The following is a 14,103-nucleotide window of genomic DNA, read 5'->3' as shown; positions in this document are numbered from 1 at the left end:
ATTTTTGACAGGCAGAGTGGACAGTGAGAGAGAGACACAGAGAGAAAGGTCTTCCTTTGCCGTTGGTTCACCCTCCAATGGCCGCCGCTGCAGCCGGCGCACCACGCTGATCTGATGGCAGGAGCCAGGAGCCAGGTGCTTTTCCTGGTCTCCCATGGGGTGCAGGGCCCAAGCACCTGGGCCATCCTCCACTGCACTCCCTGGCCATAGCAGAGAGCTGGCCTGGAAGAGGGGCAACCGGGACAGAATCCGGCGCCCTGACCGGGACTAGAACCCGGTGTGCCGGCGCCGCAAGGTGGAGGATTAGCCTATTGAGCCACGGCGCCGGCCTGTTTTTAAGATTTATTTAATTATTTGGAAGGCCAAGTGAGTGAGAAAGAGATCAGTCTGTTTTCTGGTTCACTATCCAAATGCCTGCAATAGGCAAGACTGGGCCAGACCAAAGCCAGAAGCCCAGAATTCAATCTAGGTCTCTCCCGTGTGGGTGGCAGGGACTGAAATACTTGAGCCGTCACAGGCTGCCTCCCAGAGTGCACATTAGTAGGAAGCAGGATCAGAAGTGGAGTAGCCAAGACTCAAACTGGCACTCTAAAAGGAGGTGCAGCTATCTCAAGCAGTGGTTTAACCTGCTGTGCCACAACACAGTGCCACGTGCCCACCCCACTTATTAATGTTAGATTTGACCAGTTGATTAAGATGGGACTTTTTCCATAGTAAAAATGTTTTTTCCTTTGGGATGAGCAATAATTTATTACAACAGGTATTGGAAAATGACGGTGCTGTTGATCTAATGCAAGACCAAGGCATTTACTGAGTTTGAGCTCACTTGTTGGGTGCTTCATGCAGTCGTGTAGGAACTACATCCATAATACATGGCCTCTAAATCTTCTGTAAGTTTTCATTTCTTTTCAAGTAATAAGTGCAAGAAAAAATCTCTCAAAGCATTTTCTTTTTCTTTTTTTTTAAGATTTATTTATTTATTTGAAAGAGTTAACACAGAAGGAGGGGTAAAGAGAGAGAAGTCTTCAATCCGCGGGATCACTCCCCAGATGGCTACAATGGCGGGAGCTGCACCAATCCGAAGCCAGGAGCCAGGAGCTTCTTCAGGGTCTTCCACGTGGGTGCAGGGGCCCAAGGACTTGTGCCATCTTCTACTGCTTTCCCAGGCCATAGCAGAGAGCTGGATCGGAAGTGGAGCAGCCAGGACACAAACCGGCACCCATATGGGTTGCTAGCACTGCAGGTAGCGGCTTTACCTGCTATGCTATAGCGCTGGCCCCGCAAAGCATTTTCAAAGATAATGGTGAGGGACCTTTTTAGATTTTTACCCATCTTCGTTTTCTTCCTTATTCAGTAGTAGGGTTTTTTTTTTTTTCTTTTTTTATTTGACAGAGTTATAGACAGTGAGAGAGAGACAGAGGAAGGTCTTCCTTCCATTAGTTCACCCCCTAAATGGCCGCTACGGCCAGTGCTGCTCCCATCCGAAGCCAGGGGCCAGGTGCTTCTTCCTGGTCTCCCATGCAGTGCAGGGACCCAAGCACTTGGGCCACCCTCCACTGCCTTCCTGGGCCACAGCAGAGAGCTGGACTGGAAGAGGAGCAACAGGGACTAGAACCCAGCACCCATATGGGATGCTAGCACCATAGGTGGAGAATTAACCAAGTGAGCCACAGCACCGGCCCCTGTGTTTTCTTTTTTAAGCAATTTACTCTCACTGGTTCTTTATAGAGACTTTATCATAGTGTCCATAAAAATAACTCTTTATTCTGCTAAGTTTCTGTAATATTTAAATTACGTAACTGCAGTATCAAGTACAGATGTCATAAGTAGGTTTGGGAATAGACCTCTTCTTAGTAAGCTTTCTGGTTAATCTGGAGGAGTAAAAATGTGCAGGATACTGAATAGTTGTCTACCAGCCAGAAGCATTCAGGGTGCTGTGGACCTCAGTATGTTTCACCGGGAGAATGGAGAATGTTAGTCGGTAAAGACAGAGTCACCACATTAGTGATTTTACTTGCCTGTCTTTCCCACTGGACTGCCAGTTCCTTGACAGTAGGTTTATTTGTACATGTCTGTGTTTTAACCACTAGTGCTTAGTAAGTGCTCACTAAAAATGTTGGATGACTTTCTGAACAGTACCATATTAACTTCAAGTGAATTCTGATCCTAAACATAGAAATCTTTGCAATATATTTACAAATATCAGGGGTAGTATGGTCACTGTTTGTAATTTATACTTTTAAAAAAATTATTTAGAAAGATGGAGTGTCAGAGAGAAATATTCCATCTACTGTTTCACTCCCCAAAATGGCTGTAATGGCTGGGATTAGGTCAGGCTGAAGCTGGAAGTCAGGAACTCTATCCTGGTCTCTCATATGGGTGTCAGGCCCAATTACTTGATCTGTCATCCCCTGCATTCCTAGGTGCATTAGAAGGAAGCTGAATAAGAAGCAGAGCAGCTGGAGCTTGAACTGGCACACCCAAATGGACATTGGTATCTCAAGCGGCAGCCTATGCCACTGTGCCACAACGCTGCCCCTGTAATTTATTGCATTGGATTTTCCACTTCTCATTCTTCTTGCTCTGTGCAAACTTCCTTTAGCTCTTGACATATCACAGGCTACCTCTGTTTATTATGCCAGTTTTCTGCAAAAAAATTTTTTTTGCTGCAGTGGCACTCTGCACAGACATGAGATTCTTAGGAAAATGCCAAATAGCTCCTTAGTTCTCTACTCTAGAGCTTAACCAATCCCAGGAACTGACATCCTCTGTTTCTTCACAGAGGAAATATGGCAGAGGCAGTGGCTGTAGGAGCTGCCTTCCTGGCCGCCCTCCCCACTGCCTCATCCATTAAGTGGGAGCAGCTGCTTCTGGAGGTGAGAGGGAGGGGGGGTGATCTGCACAACCCACGTGGTCTGCCTCACTGTGCAAGTTCGCTTTGGAAAAACAGAGCGAATAACATGTGGAGTTGCTGTACTAAACAACTTGAAAGCAAAACAAGCTTACTAGGATCAAATGCTCAGGTCATGCAAATTATGGCCTTTGATAGAAGCCTTTAATCTCTGTTGCTAAAGAACCTGCTTAGGGCTGAATAATTCCAATAATCCCAAGCTTCTGTTTCTATAGATGTTGAAAGGTATTACTGTACGTATACACTTGAGATGATTCCAGACTTGGAGAAAGTTCATCAGTCATAATCATTGTATTGATTGAGCATTTACTCTGTGTTAGACACTGTGTTAAATTCTAATTGTTTTCATTCCATTTGTGCAGTAAACTTAGGAGTTATCTGCAATTCATAGATGCTTGATGTGAGAGACCACAAGATATTTGCCCTCAGTTACTCAGGTAGTATGTAGCAGAGCCACAGCATCCAAATCTAGACCTGTCTGTAGAGTTTAAGCTCATGGACACTGACAGTATTCTCTAGGGACCTATCACACACTTTTGAGCTCTGAAAACTGGAGCTTCTGGTGAGAGGATCAGGGATAAGTATAGCCTGCATTTTCTGAACCTGTGTCAGGAACCAAGGTGATGTTCTATTGGGCTCTGGAGTGCCAGCTCTTATGAAGCCTAAGACAGGGTGTCATTTCTACTAAGGAGCAGATCCCCCAAATTATGGTAAATTTTTAAGGATGTTGATAAATAAGTGAATGCTGAATACTTTTGACCATGCATCATTCATTCATATGTATGTATATATATATATTAATATTTTACCTGACAGTCCATCATATTTGAATATGAATCCTAGTTATAGCTGAGTTCAAGTTGTATGTTAAGACCATAAAAGTGCTTTGATGACATTCTTAAGCTCAATAGGAAGGAGCACAAGATTTCTACTTGTTTTTCAAGCTGATTTCATCTAGGGACAAACTGTGGTGACTTCTCTAGGATGTGGGTGCCAACAGGAGTTAAGATTAAAAAATATGGGCCGGCGCTGTGGTGTAGCATGTAAAGCTGCCGCCTGCAGTGCCGGCATCCCATATGGGTGCCAGTTCAAGTCCCAGCTGCTCTGCTTCCGATCCAGCTCTCTGCTATGGCCTGGGAAAGCAGTAGAAGATGGCCCAAGTCCTTTTTCCCCTGCACCCACATGGGAAGACCCGGAGGACACTCCTGGCTCCTGGCTCTGGTATGGCACAGCTGCAGCTGTTGCAGCCAATTGGGGAGTGAACCAGTGGATGGAAGGCCCCTCTCCCTCTCTCTGCCTCTCCTTCTCTCTATGTGTAACTCTCACTTTTGAATAAATTAAATCTTTAAAAAAATTAAAAAATAAGTACTGTTAGATAGGAAAAGAGTGTCTTTTATATATAAGACCTTAGATTAGGGGATGGCAGTTGTCTGCTCTTCTGGGAAAAAGTTGCTAAAATTAGAATCAACTGACAGTCCCTGATTGGCCTCATTTACTGCATCGTACCCCCGGAAGAAAAAGTCTCCTCCTATAATGAGATATGGTAAATGATTGTACCATTTTTTCCTAATCTTCATGGCATCTCCCATTTTCTTTTCTTTTTTTAAAGATTTATTTATTTGAGAGGCAGAGGGAGGGAGGGAAGAAGGGAAGGAGAAAGAGGGAGAGAAAAGAGAAGGAGAGGGAGGGAGGGAGGGAGGGAGGTCTTCCATCCGATGGTTCACTCCCCAGATGGCTGCAATGGCCGGAGCTGCGCCGATCCAAAGCCAGGAGCCAGGAGCTTCCTCCGGGTCTCCCACATGGGGGCCCAAGGACTTGAGCCATCTTCTGTTGCTTTCCCAGGCCATAGCAGAGAGCTGGATCGTAAGTGGAGCCGCCAAGACTCGATCTTGCACCCATATGAAATGCCGGCACTGCAGGTGGCAGCTTTACCCACTAGGCCATAGCACTGGCTTCCCATTTTCTTTTTTTTTCTTTTTTTTCTTTCTTTCTTTCTTTCTTTTTTTTTTTTTTTTTTTTTTTTTTTTTTTTTTTTTTTTGACAGGCAGAGTGGACAGTGAGAGAGAGAGAGAGACAGAGAGAAAGGTCTTCCTTTGCTGTTGGTTCACCCTCCAATAGCCACCGCGGCCAGCGCGCTGCGGCAGGCACACCGCGCTGATCCTATGGCAGGAGCCAGGTGCTTTTCCTGGTCTCCCATGGGGTGCAGGGCCCAAGTACTTGGGCCATCCTCCACTGCACTCCCTGGCCACAGCAGAGAGCTGGCCTGGAAGAGGGGCAACCGGGACAGAATCCGGCGCCCCGACTGGGACTAGAACCCGGTGTGCCGGCGCCGCTAGGTGGAGGATTAGCCTAGTGAGCCGCGGCGCCGGCCCCCATTTTCTTAAAATTGATTTGAGATGTTCAACATTCAGAGATTTTCGATGTGAAAGAGAACCCTTGCCTTCAAAAATATCCCAGAGGACTGAGAGACATCTCAGAGGTAAGAGAAAATGAGTAATGGAAGATCCTAAGTGCTCTCTTGGGGCTGGCAAAGCCTCTGTGGGAAGAGAAATGGACACCAAACCCAGCTGGTGTAGGTGAGTTTAGGGGGACCCCCGAGATGAGACGATACTTGAATCACATCTTTGGGGAACAATAAGAGTACAGAGCCAAGGGCAGGACAGGTTTCATGGCATAGGGGTCAGTGGAAGAGCTTAGCTAGTTTGGGGCACTGGAGAAAGTGCTATGTCCTAGAAAGAGCAAAGATGTAAGAGGGTGTACCTAGAAAAGGATCTGGTCAGAGGGGCAGGTTAGGCCATACAGACACTTGAAACTCCCCTAAATGTAAAGGGAAGGAAATAACATTGTCAGATGTGCTTGTTAGAGCAGCTATGCAGCAGTGAGGGAGGTAGCTTAATGGAGATTAAAATTAGAAAAGCAAGTTCGGAGGTTGTTGCAGTTCAGAAGAGAAATATGAGTGCCTGGAGCTAAGGTGAACTGGTAATAGGGATGGAATATGAAATAGTAGGTATTGAAGAGGTAGTCTTAAATTTAGAACTTAACACCGTGTTTGCCAATATGTCAGAGCAGGCTGGAACTAGGAGGAAAGGAAGAATTCACTCCAACAGTTTAACATTTGACATGGATGGTGCAATTAAAAGTGCTGGAATGGGTTCAGTGAGAAGATGATGGATTTACTTCTGGGCGATTTGAACCTGAGATGCTCATGGGACAAGTGAAGAGGACCAAGCCAGCAGATGTAATTTTTTTTTTAAGATTTATTTATTTATTTGAGAGTTAGAGAGGGAGGTGGGGAGAGGTCTTTCACCCACTGGTTCACTCCCCAGTTTGCTGCAACGGCCAGAGATGCACTGATCCAAAGCCAGAGCCAGGAGCTTCTTCCAGGTCTCCCACATGGGTGCAGGGGCCCAAGTGCTTGAGCCATCCTCCAGTGCCTTCTCAGGCATGCTAGCAGGGAGCTGGATTGGAAGTAGAGCAGCTGGGGGCCAGTGCCGTGGCACAGTGGGTTAATCCTCCGCCTGTGGTGCTGGCATCCCATATGGGCACCGGTTCTAGTCCCAGCTACTCCTCTTCCAGTCCAGCTCTCTGCTATGGCCTGGGAAAGCAGCAGAGGATGGCCCAAGTGCTTAGGCCCCTGCACCCATGTGGGAGACTGGGAAGAAGCACCTGGCTCCTGGCTTTGGATCCATGCAGTTCTGACCATTGTAGCCTTTTGAGGAGTGAACCAGCAGAAGGAAGACCTTTCTGTCTATCTCTATCTCTCAAATAAATAAATAAAATCTTAAAAGTGGAGCAGCTGGGTCACAAACCAGGGCTTATAAGGGATGCCTGCATTGCAGCTGGCAGCTTTACCTGCTATACCACAACTCTGGCCCCCTGTTTTTTTATTTTTTTTTATTTTTATTTTTTAGTTTTTAAAGATTTGTTTACTTACTTGAAAGGCAGAGCAACAGAAAGACAGTGTGAGACATTCACTGGTTTGCTTGACAAATGCCCACAACAGTCAGGTCTGGGTCAGGCCATAGGCAGGATCCCAAGTACTTGGACCATCTTCCACTGTTTGATCAGGCACATTAGCAGGGAGCTGGTTCAAAAGTGGAGGAGCTGCAACTCGAAATGATGCTCTGAGATATGGTGCCAGCGTCACAGGTGGCAGTCTGCCTTGCTGTACTGCGACAGCAGCCCCACTTTGTTTTTAGTAATTATGTGGCAGTCTGTTGAATGAATGCACCAAGATCTCTTTAACCAGGCCTCTTGGAGGTGTATGTGGTGGTTTTTTTTCCCTGCAGAAATAGAAAAACTTTTTCCCTTTATCTCATACACGCTTTTAAGAGATATAGGGGGTGGAGAGGTAGGTAATAGGAATGGTGTGAAGGAATTTATATAAATTGGTTTTGAAAAATATTATTTATTTGAAAGGCATGTAGATAGAGATCTCTAATCTACTGGTTCCCTCCCCAAATACCTGTAACAGCTGGGCTGGGCTGGGCCATGTCAAAACCAGAAACCGGGAACTCCACCTAGGTCTCCCTCATGAGAGGCAGGGACCCAAGTACTTGAGCTATCACCTGCTGCCTTCCAGGGTGCACATTAACAGGAAGCCAGAATTGAGAGTGAAGCCGGGACTTGAAACCAGACACTGCCATGTCTCATGTGGCATCTAAACCACTATGTGATAGGCCTGCCTCATCTTCTGCTTTTAAAATCGTCTGACCGCATCTTTATTTCTCCATGACAATGAAGCATTTGAGGTTTCTGGGGACAGGACTCAGGAAAGTGAAAAGAGAGGGCTGCTTTTATTTTACAGCAGTGAGGAAAATCTTAATATATTTTTGCCCCTTTCACTTTGCCCCCCCAACTGTATTTACACACTGGATAAGGACTTGAACTGGATGAGTTGTAATTTTCCTTCCAACAACATTTGATGATTTTTAAAGATAATCTTGAGTGGCCAGTGTTTTTGAGCAGAGGATAAAGCCACCAACTGCGACATCAGCTGCACCACTTCAAAACCTGTTCCATGCTGGTGGCCTGAGAAAAGCAGTGGAAGATGACCCAGGTGCTTGGGCACCTGCACCCACGTGGGAGATCTGTATGAAGCTCCTGGCCTCAGCCTGGCTCAGTGCTGGCCATGGCGACCATCTGGGGAGTGAACCACTGGATGGAAATCTCACTGTCTTAGCCTCTCTGTCACTCTCAAATCTTTTCAAAGATTTATTTATTTATTTATTTTATTTGAAAGTCAGTTACACAGAGAAGGCAGAGAGAGAAGTTTCTATCTGCTGGCTTACCACCCCTCCTCCAGATGGCCGCAGTGGCCAGAGCCACACCAATCCGAAGCCAGGAGCTCCCTCTGGGTCTCCCACGTGGGTGCAGGGTTCCCAAGGTCTTGGGCCATCTTCTACTGCCTTCCCAAGCCATAGCAGAGAGCTGGGTTGGAAGTGGAGCAGCCGAGTCTCCAACAGGCGCCCATATGGGATGCTGGCACTTCAGGCCAGGGTGTTAACCTGCTGCACCACAGCGCCAGCCCCAATAAATAAATCTTTTTAAAAATGAGCTTTTGGGGGCTGGTGCTATGGTGTAGTGGTTAAAGCTGCTGCCTGCAGTGCTAGCATCCCATATGGGTACTGATTTAAGTCCCGGCTGCTCCACTTCTGATCTAGCTACCTGCTAATGCACTTGGGAAAGCAGCAGAAAATAATCTAAGTCCTTGGGCCCTGAACCCATGTTGGAGACCTGGAAGAAGTTCTGACCTCTGCAGCCATTTGGGGAATGAACCAGCAGGTGGAAGCTCTCTCCCTCTCCCGTTTCCCACCTCTCTCTTACTCTTTCAAATAAATAAATCTTTAAAAAAGAGATGAACTTTTGAAATCCATGGATCATTTTCATAATATGCATTTTTCATGATGTTTTCGGAAACCTTGTGTGTATGACTACAAAACTTTGTACCAAAATAAACTTTGTTAGTTTTCCCCTGAACTTTTTGAAGTACTTTGTATTGTTTAGCCTATGTAATTTTAATTGACTGTGAATATCACAGGAGAACCATGTTTTTATGTCTGACTTTGTGTAATTCCTGAGTTTCTCTACTTGTGGAAATCATCCAAAAAGTTAATTTAGTTGAAATTAGGATGCTTGAAACCACAAAGTTTTAAATGATTATCAGTCCAGACGCTAAAACACAAGGAAGGAGTAGATGAGCATCATAAAGCAGTAATATTTGGGCTTAGCAGAAGTATATTACTTTTTCAAAAATCCTCCAATTATTGTTATGTCGGACTGTTACTAAAATGTTGGCTTGTTACCTGACCGGTTTTGTCAGTCCACATTTATCAGACTCATAGAGGCTACAAGTCTAAAGGAAGGACAGAAATAGACTCATTGGTTCCAGAACTGCCATTAATTCTATAGAAGAACCACCTGTCTCTTGGGAAACTTGAGGCTTCCCATCATCTCTGCCTGAAAGCCATCTTCTGTCTTAGCCATGTTTTCCACTGCCATGGTTTACTAGGAAAACATTCCAGTGTGCAGTGAGTGTGACGGACCACCAAAAAAGATGAAGTGGAGTTGCTCGGCATGCCTCACTGTTTATAAGAAAACATTTCCCCGAAAGATGGGAAAATCCTAGGCTTTAAATATTCTGGGAGAGAGCAATCGTGGAAAAAACTGCTCAGACTCTATCCTATTGGTTTGTGAGGTTTTTCTCACAAATCATTTGGATGGGCTATTAAGCATGTCGCATAATGCCTGGAATTTTCTGTTAATTGCCTCGCTTTGGGTTTCTGGTTAAAGTATCTGGCAACAGTCTGAAGAAGCAGCAAAAGAGAGAGAACAAGCTGGTGGTGCTGTGGGATGCAAGCTCATCCATGGTCTGTGACACAGAATCCTGACCCAGGTGAGAAGGCATTCACTCTTGGATGAATAGAGAAGTAAATGACTTGGGGCAGATATTTGGCACAGTGGTTAATAGTCTTCCTGAGACTCCCCCATTCCACATCACAGTGCTGGACTTCAGTTCTGGCTCCCCTCTCCGTTCCAGTTTCTTGCTAACGTGCACTCGGGCAGGCAGCAGGTTGTGGCCCAGATAATTGGGTCCCTGACACCCATGCAGGAGACCTAGATTGAGTTCCCACTCCCTGGCTTCAGTCTGGTCCAGTTCTGGCCTTTGTGAGCATTTTTGTGGACTGAACCAGCAGATGGGGAAGTCTCTCCCTTTACTTTTCAGACAAGTTCTGGTGCATTCAGAGTGATTTGCTTTTCAAGTATTTTTTTTTTAAATTATTTTTAGGGGCTAGTGCTGTGGTGCAGCGGGTTAATGCCCTGGCCTGAAGCGCCGACATCCCATATGGGTGTCGGTTCAAGACCCAGCTGTTCTACTTCCCATCCAGCTCTTGGATATGGCCTGGGAAAGCAGTGGAAGATGGCCCAAATCCTTGGGCCTCTGCACCCACATGGGAGACCTGGAAGAAGCTCCTGGCTCCTGGCTTCAGATCGGCGCAGCTCCACCCGTTGCGGCCAATTGGGGAGTGAACCATCAGATGGAAGACCTCCCTCTCTTTCTCTTTCTCTCTCTCTCTCTCTGCCTCTCTTCTCTCTCTGTGTGTAACCCTGACTTTAAAATAAATAAATTTTTAAAAATATTTTTTAAAATATTTTTTTAAATATTTCTAGTCCCGGTCGGGGCTCCGGATTCTGTCCCGGTTGCTTCTCTTCCAGGCCAGCTCTCTGCTGTGGCCAGGGAGTGCAGTGAAGGATGGCCCAAGTGCTTGGGCCCTGCACCCCATGGGAGACCAGGAGAAGCACCTGGCTGCTGCCTTTGGATCAGCGCGGTATGCCAGCCGAGGCGGCCATTGGAAGGCGAACCAACAGCAAAGGAAGACCTTTGTCTCTGTCTCTCTCTCTCACTGTCCACTTTGCCTGTCAAAAAAAAAAAATTTACTTGAAAGGCAAAATTACACACACAGACACACACACACATCCACACATCTTCATCTGCTGGTTCACTCCCCAGAAGGCTGCAGTGGCTAAGGCTGGGCCAGACTGAAGCTGGGAGCTTCTTGCTAGTCTCCCACATGGATGCAGGGGCCTAAGTACTCAGACCATCTTCTACTGCTTTCCCAGGCACATTAGCAGAGAACTGGATTTGGAAGTAGAGCAGGCAGGACTTAAACCACAGCCCATATGGGATGCCTGAATCGCAGGCAACGGCTCTACCTGGTATGCCACAACACGAGCCCCTCATATACTCTTTTTTTTGGACAGATAGTTAGAGAGAAAGGTCTTCCTTCCGTTGGTTCACTCCCCAAATGGCTACCACGACCGGAGCTATGCTGAACTGAAGCCAGGAGCCAGGTGCTTCCTCCTGGTCTCCCATGCAGGTGCAGGGGCCCAAGCACTTGAGCCAACCTCCACTGTCCTCCTGGGCCACAGCAGAGAGCTGGACTGGAAGAGGAGCAACTGGGTCTGGAGCTGGAGCCCATATAGGATGCTGGCACCACAGGCAGAGGAGTAACCAAGTGAGCCATGGCGCCGGCCCCAGATACTCTTTTATAAAAACTGTTTTGTGGTTTTCCGTTTCTTTATAAAGAGTTATTTATTTATTTGAACGTTAGAGTTGCAAAGAGAGAGAGAGAGGGAGAGACAGAGATCTTCCAATCACTGGTTCACTTCCCAGATGGCATGGGCAGCAGGGGCCCAAACACTTGGGCCATCATTCACTGCTTTTCCTAGGCCATTAGTAGAGAGTGGGAGTGGAAGTGGAGCTGCTTTACCTGCTACAACACAATTCCCGCCCTTCAAGGAGTTTTCTTTTCAAAACATCTTAAAATTTTGAGAGGCAGAGAGATTTCCCATCCATTGGTTCATTCCACAAATGCTGACAGTGCTTGGAGGCTAAAGCCAGGAGCAGAGAACTCGAGTCTCCTGTGTGGTGGCAGGGACCCACCTACGGGGGCCATCACCTGCTGCCTCCCAGGGTGTGCATTAGCAGGAAGTGGAAATCAAGAGCCAGAGATGGAAATTGAACCCAAGCACTACAGTGTGGCACTTGGGGATCCCAACCAGCTGCTGCTGCTTTTTAAGATTTTTTTTTATAAGATTGATTTGAAAGTCTGAGTAATTGAAAAAGAGAGAGATAGAAACAGAGAGAGATTGAGATCTTCCCATCTGCCAGTTCATTCTTCAGATGGCCTCAGCAGCCAAGTCTGGGCTGGGCTGGGCTGAAGCCAGGAACCAGGAACTCCATACTGGTCTCCCACATGGGTGGTAGGGGCCTATGTACTTGGGCCATCCTCCACTGTCTTCTCTGGCACATTAGTAGGAAGCTGGATCAGAAGCAGAGTGGCCATGACTGAACTCCCACTCCAGTATGTGATGCTGGTGTCAAAAGCCACATTACAGTCCCCCCTTACCTCCTGCCAGCGTCTTAGCTGCTAGGTCAAACACCTACTCCAAGGGAGTGTAGCACAAGGCACTGGGCCATCTCTTGTGGAAGATCTAAGCAGGTCCAGAGTTGAGAGAACAGACCTTCAGGAAGGGTGGATCACAAGCAGGCCTGGAGCCCAACGGGAAGGGGCTGAAGCTGTTTTCCAAGGTGGAATCTCTTGTTCCTTCAGGAAGCCATTACACTGCCTTTAAGGCCTTCAACTAACTTGGGCCCACCCAGAATAATTTTTTTTTAAGTCAGCCCATTAGGAGCTTTAATTACATCTAAGGGGCCAGTGCTGTGGTATAGCGAGTTAAGCTACTGCCTGCAGTGCCAGCATCCCATGTGGGTGCCGGTTTGAGTCCTGGCTGCTCCTCTTCCAATCCAGCTCCCTGCTAATGTACCTGAGAAAGCAGTGGAAGATGGCCCAAGTTCTTAGGTCCCTGCACTCACATGGGAGACCTGGAAGAACCTCCTGGCTTCAGACTGGCCCAGCTCCAGCCATTGTGGCCATTTGATGAATGAACCAGCAGATGGAAGATCGATCTCTCTCTGCCTCTTCCTCTTCTCCCCCTCTGTAACTCTGCCTTTCAAGTAAAAATATTTTTTTAAAGATTTATTATTTATTTGAAAGGCAGAGTTACACAGAGAGAGGAGAGGCAGAGAGAGAAGTCTTCCATCTGCTGGTTCACTCCCCAATTGACTGCAACGGCCGGAGCTGTGCCGATCTGAACCCAGGAGCCAGGAGCTTCTTCCAGGTCTCCCATGTGGGTGCAGGGGCCCAAGGACTTGGGCCATCTTCTACTGCTTTCCCAGGCCATAGCAGCGAGCTGGATCAGAAGTGGAGCAGCTGGTACTAGAACCAGTGCCCATATGGGATGCCAGTGCTTCAGGCCAGGGCGTTATACCCACTGAGCCACAGTGCCGGCCCCAAGTAAAATATTTTTTAAAAAAATAACATTTGCAGAAGCCCCTCACAGCAACACCTAGATTAGTGTTTAATTGAATTACTTCAGACTGTTAAATTCATCACCTTGAGAGTAGACAAAGAGGAGCTGCCAGGAAAATACCATATGTCTGTGCACATTTATTAAATCCATGCCTCCGCAGCTCCCTGAGCAGCCCTGCCCGCTAGGTGCCTCTGCTAGGGAAGTGTGGTGGCTGAGCTTGTCGGGACCAGGCTCTACTCTTGGCTCCACACATAGAGCAAGTTTTTGTTAACTAGAAAATGTTTTTCCATTGACGACTATTTTGTGAGGTTGTTTGTTTCAACTCAAAAGCTAAGGTCTTATTTCATCAAAGAAACTATTGAAATGATCTGTTTTAGGAGGTGGGAGGGGGGATGAGGAGGGGAAATGGGTGTGGCTATAAAGGGGCAGGAGGAGGGGTCCTTGTGGTAATGGGAATATTCTGTACCGTGACTGTCAGTGCCAGTCTTCTCATGGTGATATGTGCTGTTGCTTTATAAGATGTTTTCATTGGGGGAAAACTGGGCAAATACTGATTCTTCTTTTTACAGCTCTACATGTGAATGAATAGACAATTATTTCAAACTTTTAAAAAAATTTTTTAAGATTTATGTATTTGAAAGAATGATGGGCGGTGTGTGATGGAGGGAGAAAGAGCACAACCCACCTTCCATCCACTAGTTCAGTCCCTAAATGGCCTCAACAGCCAGGGCTGGACCAGGCTGAAGCCAGGAGCCTGGACATCCATCCTGGTCTTCCATAAAGGTGGCAGGGCCCAAACACTTGAACCATCACCTGCT

The 14,103-nt window shown here is 46.8% G+C and overlaps 1 protein-coding gene across 10 annotated transcripts in view; it reads left to right on the top strand.

Annotated features, from left to right (window-relative positions):
• Positions 1 to 14,103, top strand: part of CNNM2 (cyclin and CBS domain divalent metal cation transport mediator 2) — a 184,369-nt gene that overhangs the window by 115,103 nt on the left and 55,163 nt on the right. The window lies entirely within an intron of this gene.

This window comes from Oryctolagus cuniculus, chromosome 15, assembly GCF_051225735.1.
Source record: "Oryctolagus cuniculus isolate XC-2025 breed Fujian yellow rabbit chromosome 15, ASM5122573v1, whole genome shotgun sequence".
Taxonomy (NCBI): Eukaryota; Metazoa; Chordata; class Mammalia; order Lagomorpha; family Leporidae; genus Oryctolagus; species Oryctolagus cuniculus.
This window is presented reverse-complemented; position numbering and strand designations above follow the sequence as displayed.